A 16,184-nucleotide genomic window follows, 5' to 3' on the forward strand; every position below is an offset into this window, starting at 1 on the left:
CCCGTGTGGACTACAAAATTCTGTCACCTTGAACTAGTGTTTTCCATGCCTAGAATTCAACGGGCACCAGGTGGATCAGACTGAGCAGGTTCAAAAACCTCTTGGAGGCTCTTACCTTCTAAACAGGGACGCCTGGGCTAACCCAAACTGACCCAGCTCCTGCTACAAGGCCTGGGCCGCTGACTGACTACTGGTTTGTTCCCCGCCCTGACCCAGGGCCGGAGCTGTTGATTGTGTGCTCAGTCCCTGCATAAGGGCCTGAGCTCTGAACTGTTGATTGTGTGCTCAGTCCCTGCACAAAGGCCTGAGCGCCGAACTGCTAATTGTGTGCTCAGCCCCTACCCAAAGGTCTGGGCCCTAGACTGTTATTCACTTTGTAGCGGGGCGGCCTGGCTCCCAGGTACCCCAGGAAGGGACGAGCCCCACCCCGGAACTACTACACTGCAAAAGGCCTTTGTGATGTCACTGCCACACCCACCCATCCCCTGAAGTGCTAATGTCCTGCTGCTGGCCTGACACTATGAAGGTTTGAGCTACTCTCTGTGGATCACCCCACTCAATGCGTCTTCATTCTAGGAAGCAAGTGGGCTAGACAGTAAAACATCAGAGGCTGCTCCCAATGCTACACTCAGTGTTTCCAAAATTAGTAGACTTTATGGCCACAAGAGACCTTTAGAGCATCTCATCTAAGCCCCTGCATATCACAGGCTTCCTGTATCGCACAATAGTTACTCTTTAGGCACACACATTCCAGAAAGGCATCTAGTCTTCATTCAATGACATCAAGAGATGGAGAATCCACCACTTTCCCTTTTAGTGAGTGCCAGGGGGTTCCATTTCCCCTTCCACTAGCACCCCATTTACAGTGAGCCAGAGCAGTACCTGCAGCAGGGAGTGGGAGTTGCTGATGTCCACAGAGGCACAGCCCTTGCAGTGTCAACTTCCCACAAGGGGAGGTGAAGAGCACCCCCAGCAACAAACACACACACACCACTCCTGGTGGTGGGAGGGGAACAAGAGAAAGCAAGGAGGGATGGAGGAAAAGGTAAAATGAAAAAGACAAACCCTAATGTCCCCAGTGATTCTACGGCACAAAATCCAAGGGATGGAATAAAATTCTGCCATCTTAAACTACTGTTTTCCATGCCTAGAATTCAGCTGGCACCACGTGGATCAGACTGAGCAGCTGCCAAAACCTCTTGGAGGCTCTTACCTTCTAAATAGGGACGTCTGTTTTCTAGTAAAATCCGTCAAAGGAAAGGAGAAAACTCGAAAGAGGCTCCTGCTCACACTCACATACGTCAACCCTAACACTCTCTCAGTCCTCAAAGAGAGACCTCGAGAAGGAGACTTGCTGAAGCAAAGCCACAGGGGTCTCTGAGGTTTCCCTGGCCCTGTGCTCCTGTCCTGCCAGGCTGATGTCAGCATCTCTCTCGGAGGTCACCACCTCCCTAACACCTTTGACCAATAGGCTGACGTCCTGCAAAAGGCCTTTGTGATATCACTGCCACACCCACCCTTCCCCGGAAGTGCTAATGTCCTGCTGCTGGCCTGACACTTTGAAGGTTTCAGCTACTCTCTGTGGATCACCCCACTCAATGCCTGTTCATTCTAGGAAGCAAGCCGGCTAGACAGTAAAACATCAGAGGCTGCTCCCAATGCTACACTCAGTGTTTCCAAAATTAGGGGACTTTATGGCCAGAAGAGACCTTTAGAGCATCTCATCTAACCCCTTGCATACCATAGGCTTGCTGTATAGTACAATAGTTACTTTTTGGGCACACACATTGCAGAAAGGCATCTAGTCTTCCTTCAATGACATCAAGAGATGGAGAATCCACCACTTTCCCTTTTAGTGAGTGCCAGGGGGCTCCATTTCCCCTTCCACTAGCTCCCCATTTACAGTGAGCCAGAGCAGTACCTGCAGCAGGGAGAGGGAGTTGCTGATGGCCTCAGAGGCACAGCCCCTGCAGTGTCTCAGGAATCTGGCGCAAGTGCCGGATGATGCGGAGCTGGTGCATCACTTTTGGCCGTGACGTCCTCCTGCTGCAAGGGAACGAGAACCTGTCAGAGACTCAAACGCCCCGAGGAATCAGCGGGAATTAAGGGCACCTGGAACCAGCACTACTTCCACCCATCACCTGCCCACCACTGAGGGATAAATTCACCTCCTGAACCCCAGAATGGAGTCTTTTTGTCCTTTCTAGTAACCTCCAGTGCCAACCCCCCTCCTTGAAGGATGAGCTCCTGCTATCTCCCCCTCAGTGCCCTTGACAGCTGTTCCACCTCCAAACCACAGCTCAAGTTATTAGTACCTTTGGACACAGACTGGCTAACCTAGTGAGGAGGGCTTTAAACTAGGTTCGACGGGGACAGGTGAGCAAAGCCCACAGGTAAGTGGGGAACATGGAGACCGGGGAGATGGGTCAAAAACGAGAGGGAGTGTGGGCTATATTGTCAGAGGGAAAGGAGGGTCAGGACAAAACTGGGAGGAAAGATCAAACCAGTATCTTAGATGCCTATATACAAATGCGAGAAGTATGGGGAATAAGCAGGAAGAACTGGAAGTGCTAATAAATAAATACAACTATGACATTGTTGGCATCACTGAAACTTGGTGGGATAATACACATGATTGGAATGTTGGTGTGGATGGGTACAGCTTGCTCAGGAAGGATAGACAGGGGAAAAAGGGAGGAGGTGTTGCCTTGTATATTAAAAATGTACACCCTTGGACTGAGGTAGAGATGGACATAGGAGACGGAAGTGTTGAGAGTCTCTGGGTTAGGCTAAAAGGGGTAAAAAACAAGGGAGATGTCATGCTAGGAGTCTACTACAGGCCACCTAACCAGGTGGAAGAGGTGGATGAGGCTTTTTTTAAGCAACTAACAAAATCATCCAAAGCCCAAGATTTGGTGGTGATGGGGGACTTCAACTATCCGGCTATATGTTGGGAAAATAACACAGCGGGGCACAGACTATCCAACAAATTCCTGGACTGCATTGGAGACAACTTTTTATTTCAGAAGGTTGAAAAAGCTACTGGGGGGAAGCTGTTCTAGACTTGATTTTAACAAATAGGGAGGAACTCGTTGAGAATTTGAAAGTAGAAGGCAGCCTGGGTGAAAGTGATCATGAAATCATAGAGTTTGCAATTCTAAGGAAGGGTAGAAGGGAGAACAGCAAAATAGAGACAATGGATTTCAGGAAGGCAGATTTTGGTAAGCTCAGAGAGCTGATAGGTAAGGTCCCATGGGAATCAAGACTGAGGGGAAAAACAACTGAGGAGAGTTGGCAGTTTTTCAAAGGGACACTATTAAGGGCCCAAAAGCAAGCTATTCCGCTGGTTAGGAAAGATAGAAACTGTGGCAAAAGACCACCTTGGCTTAACCATGAGATCTTGCATGATCTAAAAAATAAAAAGGAGTCATATAAAAAATGGAAACTGGGACAGATTACAAAGGATGAATATAGGCAAACAACACAGGAATGCAGGGGCAAGATTAGAAAGGCAAAGGCACAAAATGAGCTCAAACTAGCTACGGGAATAAAGGGAAACAAGAAGACTTTTTATCAATACATTAGAAGCAAGAGGAAGACCAAAGACAGGGTAGGCCCACTGCTTAGTGAAGAGGGAGAAACAGTAACAGGAAACTTGGAAATGGCGGAGATGCTTAATGACTTCTTTGTTTCGGTCTTCACCGAGAAGTCTGAAGGAATGCCTAACATAGTGAATGCTAATGGGAAGGGGGTAGGTTTAGCAGATAAAATAAAAAAAGAACAAGTTAAAAATCACTTAGAAAAGTTAGATGCCTGCAAGTCACCCGGGCCTGATGAAATGCATCCTAGAATACTCAAGGAGCTAATAGAGGAGGTATCTGAGCCTCTAGCTATTATCTTTGGAAAATCATGGGAGACGGGAGAGATTCCAGAAGACTGGAAAAGGGCAAATATAGTGCCCATCTATAAAAAGGGAAATAAAAACAACCCAGGAAACTACAGACCCCAGTGAGTTTAACTTCTGTGCCAGGGAAGATAATGGAGCAAGTAATTAAGGAAATCATCTGCAAACACTTGGAAGGTGGTAAGGTGATAGGGAACAGCCAGCATGGATTTGTGAAGAACAAATCATGTCAAACCAATCTGATAGCTTTCTTTGATAGGATAACGAGCCTTGTGGATAAGGGTGAGGCTGTGGATGTGGTATACCTAGACTTTAGTAAGGCATTTGATACGGTCTCGCATGATATTCTTATTGATAAACTAGGCAAATACAATTTAGATGGGGCTACTATAAGGTGGGTGCATAACTGGCTGGATAACCGTACTCAGAGAGTTGTTATTAATAGTTCCCAATCCTGCTGGAAAGCCATAACGAGTGGGGTATCGCAGGGGTCTGTTTTGGGACCGGCGCTGTTCAATATCTTCATCAACGACTTAGATATTGGCATAGAAAGTACGCTTATTAAGTTTGCGGATGATACCAAACTGGGAGGGATTGCAACTGCTTTGGAGGACAGGGTCATAATTCAAAATGATCTGGACAAATTGGAGAAATGGTCTGAGTTAAACAGGATGAAGTTTAACAAAGACAAATGCAAAGTGCTCCACTTAGGAAGGAACAATCAGTTTCACACATACAGAATGGGAAGAGACTGTCTAGGAAGGAGTATGGCAGAAAGGGATCTAGGGGTTATAGTGGACCACAAGCTAAATATGAGTCAACAGTGTGATGCTGTTGCAAAAAAAGCAAACCTGATTCTGGGATGTATTAACAGGTGTGTTGTGAGCAAGACACGAGAAGTCATTCTTCCGCTCTACTCTGCTCTGGTTAGGCCTCAGCTGGAGTATTGGGTCCAGTTCTGGGCACCGCATTTTAAAAAAGATGTGGAGAAATTGGAAAGGGTCCAGAGAAGAGCAACAAGAATGATTAAAGGTCTTGAGAACATGACCTATGAAGGAAGGCTGAAAGAATTGGCTTTGTTTAGTTTGGAAAAGAGAAGACTGAGAGGAGACATGATAGCAGTTTTCAGGTATTTAAAAGGGTGTCATAAGGAGGAGGGAGAAAACTTGTTCACCTTAGCCTCTAAGGATAGAACCAGAAGCAATGGGTTTAAAGTGCAGCAAGGGAGGTCTAGGTTGGACATTAGGAAAAAGTTCCTAACTGTCAGGGTGGTTAAACACTGGAATAAATTGCCGAGGGAGGTTGTGGAATCTCCATCTCTTGAGATATTTAAGAGTAGGTTAGATAAATGTCTATCAGGGATGGTCTAGATGGTATTTGGTCCTGCCACGCGGGCAGGGGACTGGACTCGATGACCTCTCGAGGTCCCTTCCAGTCCGATAATCTATGAATGTATGAAAAAAAACACTGTTCTCCACCCCCACCCAGGTTGGCCAGGGAGGCGGCTCTAGCAGGGGGGGCAGGAGGGATTCTGGCAGCAGTGAAGTGGGTTGCGGGGAAGTTGAGATCTTGACCCAAGTCATCCCAGACACTAATGCTAAGCCACAGGATGGCAGCATCTAGTGTCAGTGGAGTCCAAACACTCTTTCAACCCCACAGTTTTCGAGGAACAGGAGAAAGGACAAAAGAAGTAAGAGATGAAGAGAAAGGAAGGAGGGATGGAGGAAAAGGTAAAACAAAAAGGACAAACCCTAATGTCCCCAGTGATTCTACGGCACAAAATCCAAGGGATGGAATAAAATTCTGCCATCTTAAACTACTGTTTTCCATGCCTAGAATTCAGCTGGCACCAGATGGATCAGACTGAGCAGGTTCCAAAACCTCTTGGAGGCTCTTACCTTCTAAATAGGGACGTCTGTTTTCTAGTAAAATCCGTCAAAGGAAAGGAGAAAACTCGAAAGAGGCTCCTGCTCACACTCACATACTTCAACCCTAACACTCTCTCAGTCCTCAAAGAGAGACCTCGAGAAGGAGACTTGCTGAAGCAAAGCCACAGGGGTCTCTGAGGTTTCCCTGGCCCTGTGCTCCTGTCCTGCCAGGCTGATGTCAGCATCTCTCTCTGAGGTCACCACCTCCCTAACACATTTGACCAATAAGCTGACATCCTGCAAAAGGCCTTTGTGATGTCACTGCCACACCCAACCAAACCCTGAAGTGCTAATGTCCTGCTGCTGGCCTGACACTTTGAAGCTTTGAGGTTGTCATAACTATAAAGGGAAGGGTAACAGCTGTCCTGTGTACAGTACTATAAAATCCTCCTGGCCAGAGACTCCAAAATCCTTTTCCCTGTAAAGGGTTAAGAAGCTCAGGTAACCTGGCTGGCATCTGACCTAAAGGACCAATAAGGGGACAAGATACTTTCAAATCTTGGGGAGGGGAAGGCTTTTGTTTGTGTTCTTTGTTTGTGTGGGTGTTCGCCCTCGGGACTGAGAGGGACCAGACATCAATCCAGGTTCTCCACATCTTTCTAAACAAGTCTCTCCTATTTCAAACAGGGCGTGTTAGTTTTCCTTTGTTTTCTCAACTTGTAAATGTACCTTTTACTAGAGTGTTTATCTTTGTTTGCTGTACTTTGAACCTAAGACTAGAGGGGAGTCCTCTGAGCTCTTTAAGTTTGATTACCCTGTAAGGTTAATTTCCATACTGATTTTACAGAGATGATTTTTACCTTTTTCTTTAATTAAAAGCCTTATTTTTAAGAACCTGATTGATTTTTCCTTGTTTTAAGATCCAAGGAGTTTGGATCTTGATTCACCAGGAGTTGGTGGGAGGAAGGAGGGGAATGGTTAATTTCTCCTTCTTTTAGATCCAAGGGGGTTGGATCTGTATTCACCAGAAGTTGGTGGGAGGAAGGAGGGGGGACGGTTTATTTCTCCTTGTTTTAAGATCCAAGGGGTTTGGATCTGTATTCACCAGGGAATTGTTGAAAGGTTTCTCAAGGCTACCCAGGGGAGGAAATTAGCCTTGGGATGGTGGTTAAGCTTACAAGTTTTCATGCAGGCCCCTACATTTGTACCCTAAACTTCAAAGTGGGGATACAGCCTTGACACAGGTACTCTCTGTGGATCACCCCACTCAATGCGTCTTCATTCTAGGAAGCAAGCCGGCTAGACAGTAAAACATCACAGGCTGCTCCCAATACTACACTCAGTGTTTCCAAAATTTGTAGACTTTATGGCCACAAGAGACCTTTAGAGCATCTCATCTAAGCCCCTGCATATCATAGGCCTCCTGTATAGTACAATAGTTACTTTTTGGGCGCACACATTCCAGAAAGGCATCTAGTCTTCATTCAATGACATTAAGAGATGGAGAATCCACCACTTTCCCTTTTAGTGAGGGCCAGGGGGCTCCATTTCCCCTTCCACTAGCTCGCCATTTACAGGGAGACAGAGCAGTACCTGCAGCAGGGAGCGGGAGTTGCTGAAGGCCTCAGAGGCGCAGCCCCTGCAGTGTCTCAGGCACCTGGCGCAAGTGGCGGATGATTCCTCTCCAAATGCAAACAGATGGACATCATACCAAAAGGACTGAAGGTAAAAAATCCATTGCAATCAACCTACTACACTGAGTATGGTGAGAGATTGTGCCACACACTCTCTCAAAGAAACTGAGGAACCACCTGATCAGCATCCTGTACAGCAGACAGGAGAAGATCAAGAATGAACTCTCAGAACTGGAGACTCTCATACAATACCAGCCTTCTACACAAACTTCCACGTGGCTGGACTTTACAAAAATGAGACAAGCCATTTACAATGCACACTTCACTTCTCTACAGAGGAAAAAGGACTGTAAGTTATCTAAACTAATACCTGCCACTAGGGGCTATAACAATGGTACCCTCAACTCATCTAACAACATTGTCAATCTTTCCAACCACACGCTTAGCCCAGCAGAAGAGTCTGTCCTATCTCGGGGACTCTCTTTCTGTCCCACCGTCCCCACGAACATGATACAGTTCTGCGGTGATCTGGAAGCCTACTTTCCTCGTCTCCGACTCAAGGAATATTTTCAACGCACCACTGAACAGTGCACTGACCCACAGGAACCCTCCTACCAACACTACAAAAAGAAGAATTCTGCGTGGACTCCTCCTGACGGTCGAAATGACAGACTGGACCTCTACATAGAGTGTTTCCGCAGACGTGCACAGGCTGAAATTGTGGACAAACAACATCACTTGTCCCATAACCTCAGCCGTACAGAACGCAATGCCATCCACAGCCTCAGAAACAACTCTGACATTATCATCAAAGGGGCTGACAAAGGAGGTGCTGTAGTCATAATGAACAGGTCAGATTATGAACAGGAGGCTGCCAGGCAACTCTCCAAGACCACATTCTACAGGCCACTATCCTCTGATCCCACTGAGGAATACCAAAAGAAACTACACCATCTGCTCAAGAAACTCCCAGCTATAGTACGGGAACAAATCTACATGGACACACCCCCAGAACCCCGACCAGGGGTATTCTATCTGCTACCCAAGATCCATAAACCCGGAAACCCTGGACGCCCCATCATCTCAGGCATTGGCACTCTGACGGCAGGATTATCTGGCTATTTGGCCTCTCTCCTCAGGCCCTATGCTACCAGCACTCCCAGCTATCTTCGAGACACCACCAACTTCCTGAGGAAACTACAATGCATTGATGTTCTTCCTGGAAACACCATCCTGGCCACCATGCATGTAGAAGCACTTTATACCAATATTCTACATGAGGATGGACTACAAGCTGTCAGGAACAGTATCCCTGATGAGGCCACAGCAAGCCTGGTGGCTGAGCTTTGTGACTTTGTCCTCACCCACAACCACTTCAGATTTGGGGACAACTTATACCTTCAAGTCAGTGGCACTGCTATGGGTACTCGCATGGCCCCACAGTATGCCAACATTTTTATGGCTGACTTAGAACAACGCTTCCTCAGCTCTCGTCCCCTAGTGCCCCTCCTCTACTTGCCCTACATTGACGACATCTTCATCATATGGACCCACGGAAAGGAGGCCCTTGAAGAATTCCACCTGGACTTCAACAATTTCCACCCCACCATCAACCTCAGCCTGGACCAGTCCACACAAGAGATCCACTTCCTGGACACTACAGTACAAATAAGTGATGGTCACATAAACACCACCCTATACCGGAAACCTACTGACCGCTATACGTACCTACATGCCTCCGGCTTCCATCCAAGACACATCACACGATCCATTGTCTACAGCCAAGCCCTAAGATACAACCGAATTTGCTCCAACCCCTCAGACAGAGACAAACACCTACAAGATCTTTATCAAGCATTCGTAAAACTACAATACCCACCTGGGGAAGTGAGGAAACAGATTGACAGAGCAAGACGGGTACCCAGAAATCACCTACTACAGGACAGGCCCAACAAGGACAATAACAGAACACCACTGGCCATCACATACAGCCCCCAGCTAAAACCTCTCCAGCGCATTATCCACGATCTACAACCTATCCTGGAAAATGATCCCTTACTCTCACAGACCTTGGGAGGCAGGCCAGTCCTCGCTTACAGACAACCCCCCAACCTGAAGCAAATACTCACCAGCAACTACACACCACACCACAGAAACACCAACCCAGGAACCTATCCCCGTAGCAAACCTCGTTGCCTACTCTGTCCCCATATCTACTCTGGCAACAGCATCAGAGGACCCAACCACATCAGCCACACCATCAGGGACTCATTCACCTGCACATCCACTAATGTCATATATGCCATCATGTGCCAGCAATGCCCCTCTCCCATGTACATTGGCCAAACCGGACAGTCCCTCCGCAAAAGAATAAATGGACACAAATCGGACATCAGGAGTGGTAACATACATAAGCCAGTAAGTGAACACTTCAATCTCCCTGGTCATTCTATTACAGATTTAAAAGTCACTATCATTGAACAAAAAAACTTCAGAAACAGACTTCAAAGAGAAACAGCAGAACTAAAATTCATTTGCAAATTCAACACCATTAATCTGGGCTTGAATAGGGACTGGGAGTGGCTGGCTCACTACAGAAGCAGCTTTTCCTCTCCTGGAATTGACACCTCCTCATCTATTATTGGGAGTGGACTACATCCACCCTGATTTTTGAATTGGCCCTGTCAACACTGGTTCTCCACTTGTGAAGTAACTCCCTGCTCTCCATGTGTCAGTATATAATGCCTGCATCTGTAACTTTCACTCTATGCATCCGAAGAAGTGAGGTTTTTACTCACGAAAGCTTATGCCCAAATAAATCTGTTAGTCTTTAAGGTGCCACCAGACTCCTTGTTGTTTTCCTAATATCCCCAGTGATTCTACGGGACAAAATCCCAGGGAGGGAATAAAATTCTGCCACCTTAAACTAGTGTTTTCCATGCCTAGAATTCAGATGGCACCAGGTGGATCAGCCTGAACAGGTTACAAACCTCTCCGAGGCACTTACTTTCTCAACAGGGACTTCTGTTTTCTAGTAAAATGGGTAAAAGGAAAGGAGAAAACTCAAAAGAGGCTCCTGCTCACACTCACATATGTGAACCCTAATACTCTCTCAGTCCTCAAAGAGAGCTCGAGAAGGAGACTTGCTGAAGCAAAGCCACAGGGGTCTCTGAGGTTTCCCTGGCCCTGCGCCCCTGTTTTGCCTGGCTGATGTGAGCATCTCTCTCTGAGGTCACCACCTCCCTAACAACTTTGACCAATAGGCTGAGCTCCTGCAAAAGGCCTTTGTGATGTCACTGCCACACCCACCCATCCCCTGAAGTGCTAATATCCTGCTGCTGGCCTGACACTTTGGAGGTTTGAGCTACTCTCTGTGGATCACCCCACTCAATGCGTCTTCATTCTAGGAAGCAAGCCGGTTAGACAGTAAAACATTAGAGGCTGCTCCCAATGCTACACTCAGTGTTTCCAAAATTAAAACACTTTATGGCCAGAAGAGACCTTTAGAGCATCTCATCTAACCCCCTGCATATCATAGGCTTCCTGTATAGGACAATAGTTACTGTTTGGGCACAAACATTCCAGAAAGGCATCTAGTTTCATTCAATGACTTCAAGAGATGGAGAATCCACCACTTTCCCTTTTAGTGAGTGCCAGGGGGCTCCATTTCCCCTTCCACTAGCTCCCCATTTACAGTGAGCCAGAGCAGTACCTGCAACAGAGAGCGGGAGTTGCTGAAGGCCTCAGAGGCACAACCCCTGCAGTGTCTCAGGCACCTGGCGCAAGTGATGGATGATGCGGGTGCATCACTTTGGCCGTGACGTCCTCCTCCTGCAAAGGAACGAAAACCTGTCAGAGACTCAAACGCCCCGAGGAATCAGGGGGAATTAAGGGCACCTGGAACCAGCAGTATTTAAACTGACTACCTGCCCACCACTGAGGGATGAATTCACCTCCTGAACCCCAGAATGGAGTCTTCTTGTCCTTTCTAGTAACCTCCAGTGCCAACCCACCACCTTGTAGGGTGAGCTCCTGCTACCTCAGTACCCTTGACAGCTGTTCTACCTCCAAACCACAGCTCAACTTATCAGAACCCTCTTCTCCACCCCAACCCAGGTTGCACAGGGAGGCGGCCCTAGCAGGGGGGGCAGGAGGGATTCTGCCAGCAGTGAAGTGGGTTGCGGGGAAGTTGAGATCTTGCCCCAAGTTGTCCCAGACACTAATGCTAAGCTACAGGATGGCAGCATCTAGTGTCAGTGGAGTCCAAGCACTATTTGAACCCGACAGTTTTGGATCAATTTCACACAAGGGGAGGTGAAGAGCACCCCCAGCAACACACACACCACTCCTGGAGGTGTGAGGGGAACAAGAGAAAGGACAAAAGAAGTAAGAGATGAAGAGAAAGGAAGGAGGGATGGAGGAAAAGGTAAAATGAAAAGGACAAACGCTAATATCCCTAGTGATTCTACGGGATAAAATCCCAGGGACGGAATAAAATTCTGCCACCTTGAACTAGTGTTTTCCATGCCTAGAATTCAGCTGGCACCAGATGGATCAGACTGTGGAGGTTGCAAAACCTATTGGAGGCTCTTACCTTCTCAACAGGGAAGTCTGTTTTCATAGAATCATAAAATCATACAATATCAGAGTTGGAACGGACCTCAAGAGGTCATCTAGTCCAACCCCCTACTCAGAGAAGGACCAATTCCCAGCTAAATCATCCCAGCCAGGGCTTTGTCAAGCCGGGCCTTAAAAACCTCCAAGGAAGGAGACTCCATTTTTTTTCCCCATCTTATATGGAACCAATCACCAGAGACCCCAACCATCAAAAAATCACCAAATGTGCTTTGTTGCTTCTAACTGATTTCTAGTAAAATCAGTAAAAGGAAAGGAGAAAACTCGAAAGAGGCTCCTGCTCCCACTCACATACGTGAACCCTAATACTCTGTCAGTCCTCAAAGAGAGACCTCGAGAAGGAGACTTGCTGAAGCAAAATCACAGGGGTCTCTGAGGTTTCCCTGGCCCTGCCCCCCTGTCCTGCTTGGCTCATGTCAGCATCTCTCTCTGAGGTCACCACCTCCCTAACACCTTTGAGCAATTCACCTCCTCAACCCCAGAATGGAATCTTCTTGACCTTTCTAGTAACCTCCAGTGCCAACCCCACTCCTTGTAGGATGAGCTCCTGCTACCTCCCGCTCAGTGTCCTTGACAGCTGTTCCACCTCCAAACCACAGCTCAAGTTATCAGAACCCTCTTCTCCACCCCCACCCAGGTTGGGCAGGGAGGCGGATCTAGGAGGGGGGGCAGCAGGGATTCTGAAAGCAGAAAAGTGCGTTGCGGGGAGGTTGAGACCTTGCCCGAAGTCATCCCAGACAGTAATGTTAAGCCACAGGATGGGAGCATCTAGTGTCAGTGGAGTCCAAGCACTATTTCAACCTCACAGTATTGGATCAACTTTCCACAAGGGGAGGTGAAGCGCACCCCCAGCAACACACACACACCCCACTCCTGGTGGTGGGAGGGGAACAGGAGAAAGGACAAAAGAAGTAAGAGTTGAAGAGAAAGGAAGGAGGGATGGAGGAAAAGGTAAAACGAAAAGGACAAAACCTAATGTCCCCAGTGATTCCACGGGACAAAATCCCAGGGAGGGAATAAAATTCTGCCACCTTAAACTAGTGTTTTCCATGCCTAGAATTCAGCTGGCACGAGACATATCAGACTGAGCAGGTTCCAAAACCTCTTGGAGCCTCTTACCTTCTAAACAGGGACGTCTGTTTTCTAGGAAAATCATTAAAAGGAAAGGAGAAAACTGGAGAGAGGCTCCTGCTCGCACTCACATACGTGAACCCTAATACTCTCTCAGTCCTCAAAGAGAGACCTCGAGAAGGAGACTTGCTGAAGCAAAGCCACAGGAGTCTCTGAGGTTTCCCTGGCCCTGCCCCCCTGTCCTGCCTGGCTCATGTCAGCATCTCTCTCTGAGGTCACCACCTTCCTAACACCTTTGACCAGTACGCTGAGGTCCTTGAAAAAGCCTTTGTGATATCACTGCCACACCCAACCAAACCCTAAAGTGCTCATGTCCTGCTGTTGGCCTGACACTTTGAAGGTTTGAGCTACTCTCTGTGGATCACCCCACTCAATGCGTCTTCATTCTAGGAAGCAAGCCGGCTAGACAGTAAAACATCACAGGCTGCTCCCAATGCTACACTCAGTGTTTCCAAAATTACTACACTTTCTGGCCACAAGAGACCTTTAGAGCATCTCATCTAACCCCCTCCATATCATAGGCTTCCAGTATAGTATAATAGTTACTTTTTGGGCACACACATTCCAGAGAGGCATCTAGTCTTCATGAAATGACATCAAGAGATGGAGAATCCACCACTTTCCATTTTAGTGAGTGCCAGGTTGCTCCATTTCCCCTTCCACTAGCTCCCCATTTACAGTGAGCCAGAACAGTACCTGCAGCAGGGAGCAGGAGTTGCTGAAGGCCTCAGAGGCACAGCCCCTGCAGCGTCACAGGCACCTGGCGCAAGTGCCGGATGATGCGGAGCTGGTGCATCACTTTGGCCGTGACGTCCTCCTGCTGCAAGGGAACGAGAACCTGTCAGAGACTCAAACGCCCAGAGGTATCAGGGGGAATTAAGGCCACCTGGAAGCAGCAGTATTTCCACCCAGCACCTGCCCACCACTGAGGGATGAATTCTCCTCCTCAACACCAGAATGGAGTCTTCTTCTCCTTTCCGGTAACCTCCAGTGCCAACCCCCATCCTTGTAGGATTAGCATCTGCTACCTCCCCCTCAGTGCCCTTGACAGCTGTTCCACCTCCAAACCACAGCTCAAGTTATCAAAACCCTCTTCTCCACCCCCACCCAGGTTGGGCAGGGAGGTGGCTCTAGCAGGGGGGGCAGGAGGGATTCTGGCAGCAGTGAAGTGGGTTGCGGGGAGGTTGAGATCTTGCTCCAAGTCATCCCAGACACTAATGCTAAGCCACAGGATGGCAGCATCTAGTGTCAGTGGAGTCGAAGCACTATTTCAACCTCACAGTATTGGATCAACTTTCCACAAGGGGAGGTGAAGAGCACCCCCAGCAACACACACACACCCCACTCCTGGTGGTGGGAGGGGAACAGGAGAAAGGACAAAAGAAGTAAGAGTTGAAGAGAAAGGAAGGAGGGATGGAGGAAAAGGTAAAACAAAAAGGACAAAACCTAATGTCCCCAGTGATTCCACGGGACAAAATCCCAGGGAGGGAATAAAATTCTGCCACCTTGAGCTAGTGTTTTCCATGCCTAGAATTCAGCTGGCACCAGGTGGATCAGACTGAAAAGGTTACAAACCTCTCCGAGGCTCTTACCTTCTTAACAGGGACGTCTGTTTTCTAGTAAAATCAGTAAAGAGAAAGGAGAAATCTCGAAAGAGGCTCCTGCTCGTACTCACATACGTCAGCCCTAATACTCTCTCAGTCCTCAAAGAGAGACCTCGAGAAGGAGACTTGCTGAAGCAAAGCCACAGGTGTCTCTGAGGTTTCCCTGGCCCTCTGCTCCTGTCATGCCTGGCTGATGTCAGCATCTCTCTCTGAGGTCACCACCTCCCTAACAACTTTGACCAATAGGCTGAGCTCCTGCAAATGTCCTTTGTGATGTCACTGTCACACCCAACCATCCCCTGAAGTGCTAATGTCCTGCTGCTGGCCTGACACTATGAAGGTTTGAGCTACTCTCTGGGGATCACCCCACTCCATGCGTCTTCATTCTACGAAGCAAGCCGGCCAAACAGTAAAACATCAGAGGCTGCTCCCAATGCTACACTCAGTGTTTCCAAAATTAGTAGACTTGATGGGCAGAAGAGACCTTTAGAGCATCTAATCTAAGCCCCTGCATATCATAGGCTTCCTGTATAGTACAATAGTTACTTTTTGGGCACACACATTCCAGAAAGGCATCTTGTCTTGATTAAATGACATCAAGAGATGGAGAATCCATCACTTTCCCTTTTAGTGAGTGCCAGGGGGCTCCATTTCCCCTTCCACTAGCTCGCCATTTACAGTGAGCCAGAGCAGTACCTGCAGCAGGGAGTGGGAGTTGCTAAGGCCTCAGAGGAACAGCCCCTGCAGTGTCTCAGGCACCTGGCACAAGTGCCGGATGATGCGGAGCTGGTGCATCACTTTGGCCGTGGGGGGGGGAGGCTTTTGTTTGTGTTCTTTGTTTTGGTTGTGCGTTCGCTCTCGGGACTGAGGGAGACCAGACATCAATCCAGGTTCTCCACATCTTTCTAAACAAGTCTCTCCTATTTCTAACTTCTAAGTAAATAGCCAGGCAAGGCGTGTTAGTTTTCCTTTGTTTTCTCAACATGTAAATGTACCTTTTACTAGAGTGTTTATCTTTGTTTGCTGTACTTTGAACCTAAAACTAGAGGGGAGTCCTCTGAGCTCTTTAAGTTTGATTACCCTGTATGGTTATTTCCATACTGATTTTACAGAGATGATTTTTACCTTTTTCTTTAATTAAAAACCTTCTTTTTAAGAACCTGATCGATTTTTTCCTTGTTTTAGATCCAAGGGGGTTGGATCTGTATTCACCAGGAGTTGGTGGGAGAAAGAAGTGGGAATGGTTAATTTCTCCTTGTTTTAAGATCCAAGGGGTTTGGATCTGTATTCACCAGGGAATTGGTGAAGGTCTCTCAAGGCTACCCAGGGAAGGAAATTAGCCTTGGGATGGTTGCAGCGGACCAGAGCTAAGCTGGTAGTTAAGCTTAGAAGTTTTCATGCAGGCCCC

The 16,184-nt window shown here is 47.7% G+C and overlaps 1 long non-coding RNA gene across 1 annotated transcript; it reads right to left on the reverse strand.

Annotated features, from left to right (window-relative positions):
* Window positions 1–1,921: 1,921 nt before the first annotated feature.
* LOC135978415 (uncharacterized) lies at window positions 1,922–13,997 on the reverse strand. Its single transcript, XR_010595805.1, has 3 exons — window positions 13,869–13,997; window positions 11,119–11,237; window positions 1,922–2,046 (listed from the first exon to the last, which is right to left on the reverse strand). It is a non-coding gene; the product is annotated as an uncharacterized LOC135978415 (long non-coding RNA).
* Between the last annotated feature and the right edge of the window lie 2,187 nt (window positions 13,998–16,184).

Source organism: Chrysemys picta, unplaced genomic scaffold (assembly GCF_011386835.1).
Source record: "Chrysemys picta bellii isolate R12L10 unplaced genomic scaffold, ASM1138683v2 scaf250, whole genome shotgun sequence".
Taxonomy (NCBI): Eukaryota; Metazoa; Chordata; order Testudines; family Emydidae; genus Chrysemys; species Chrysemys picta.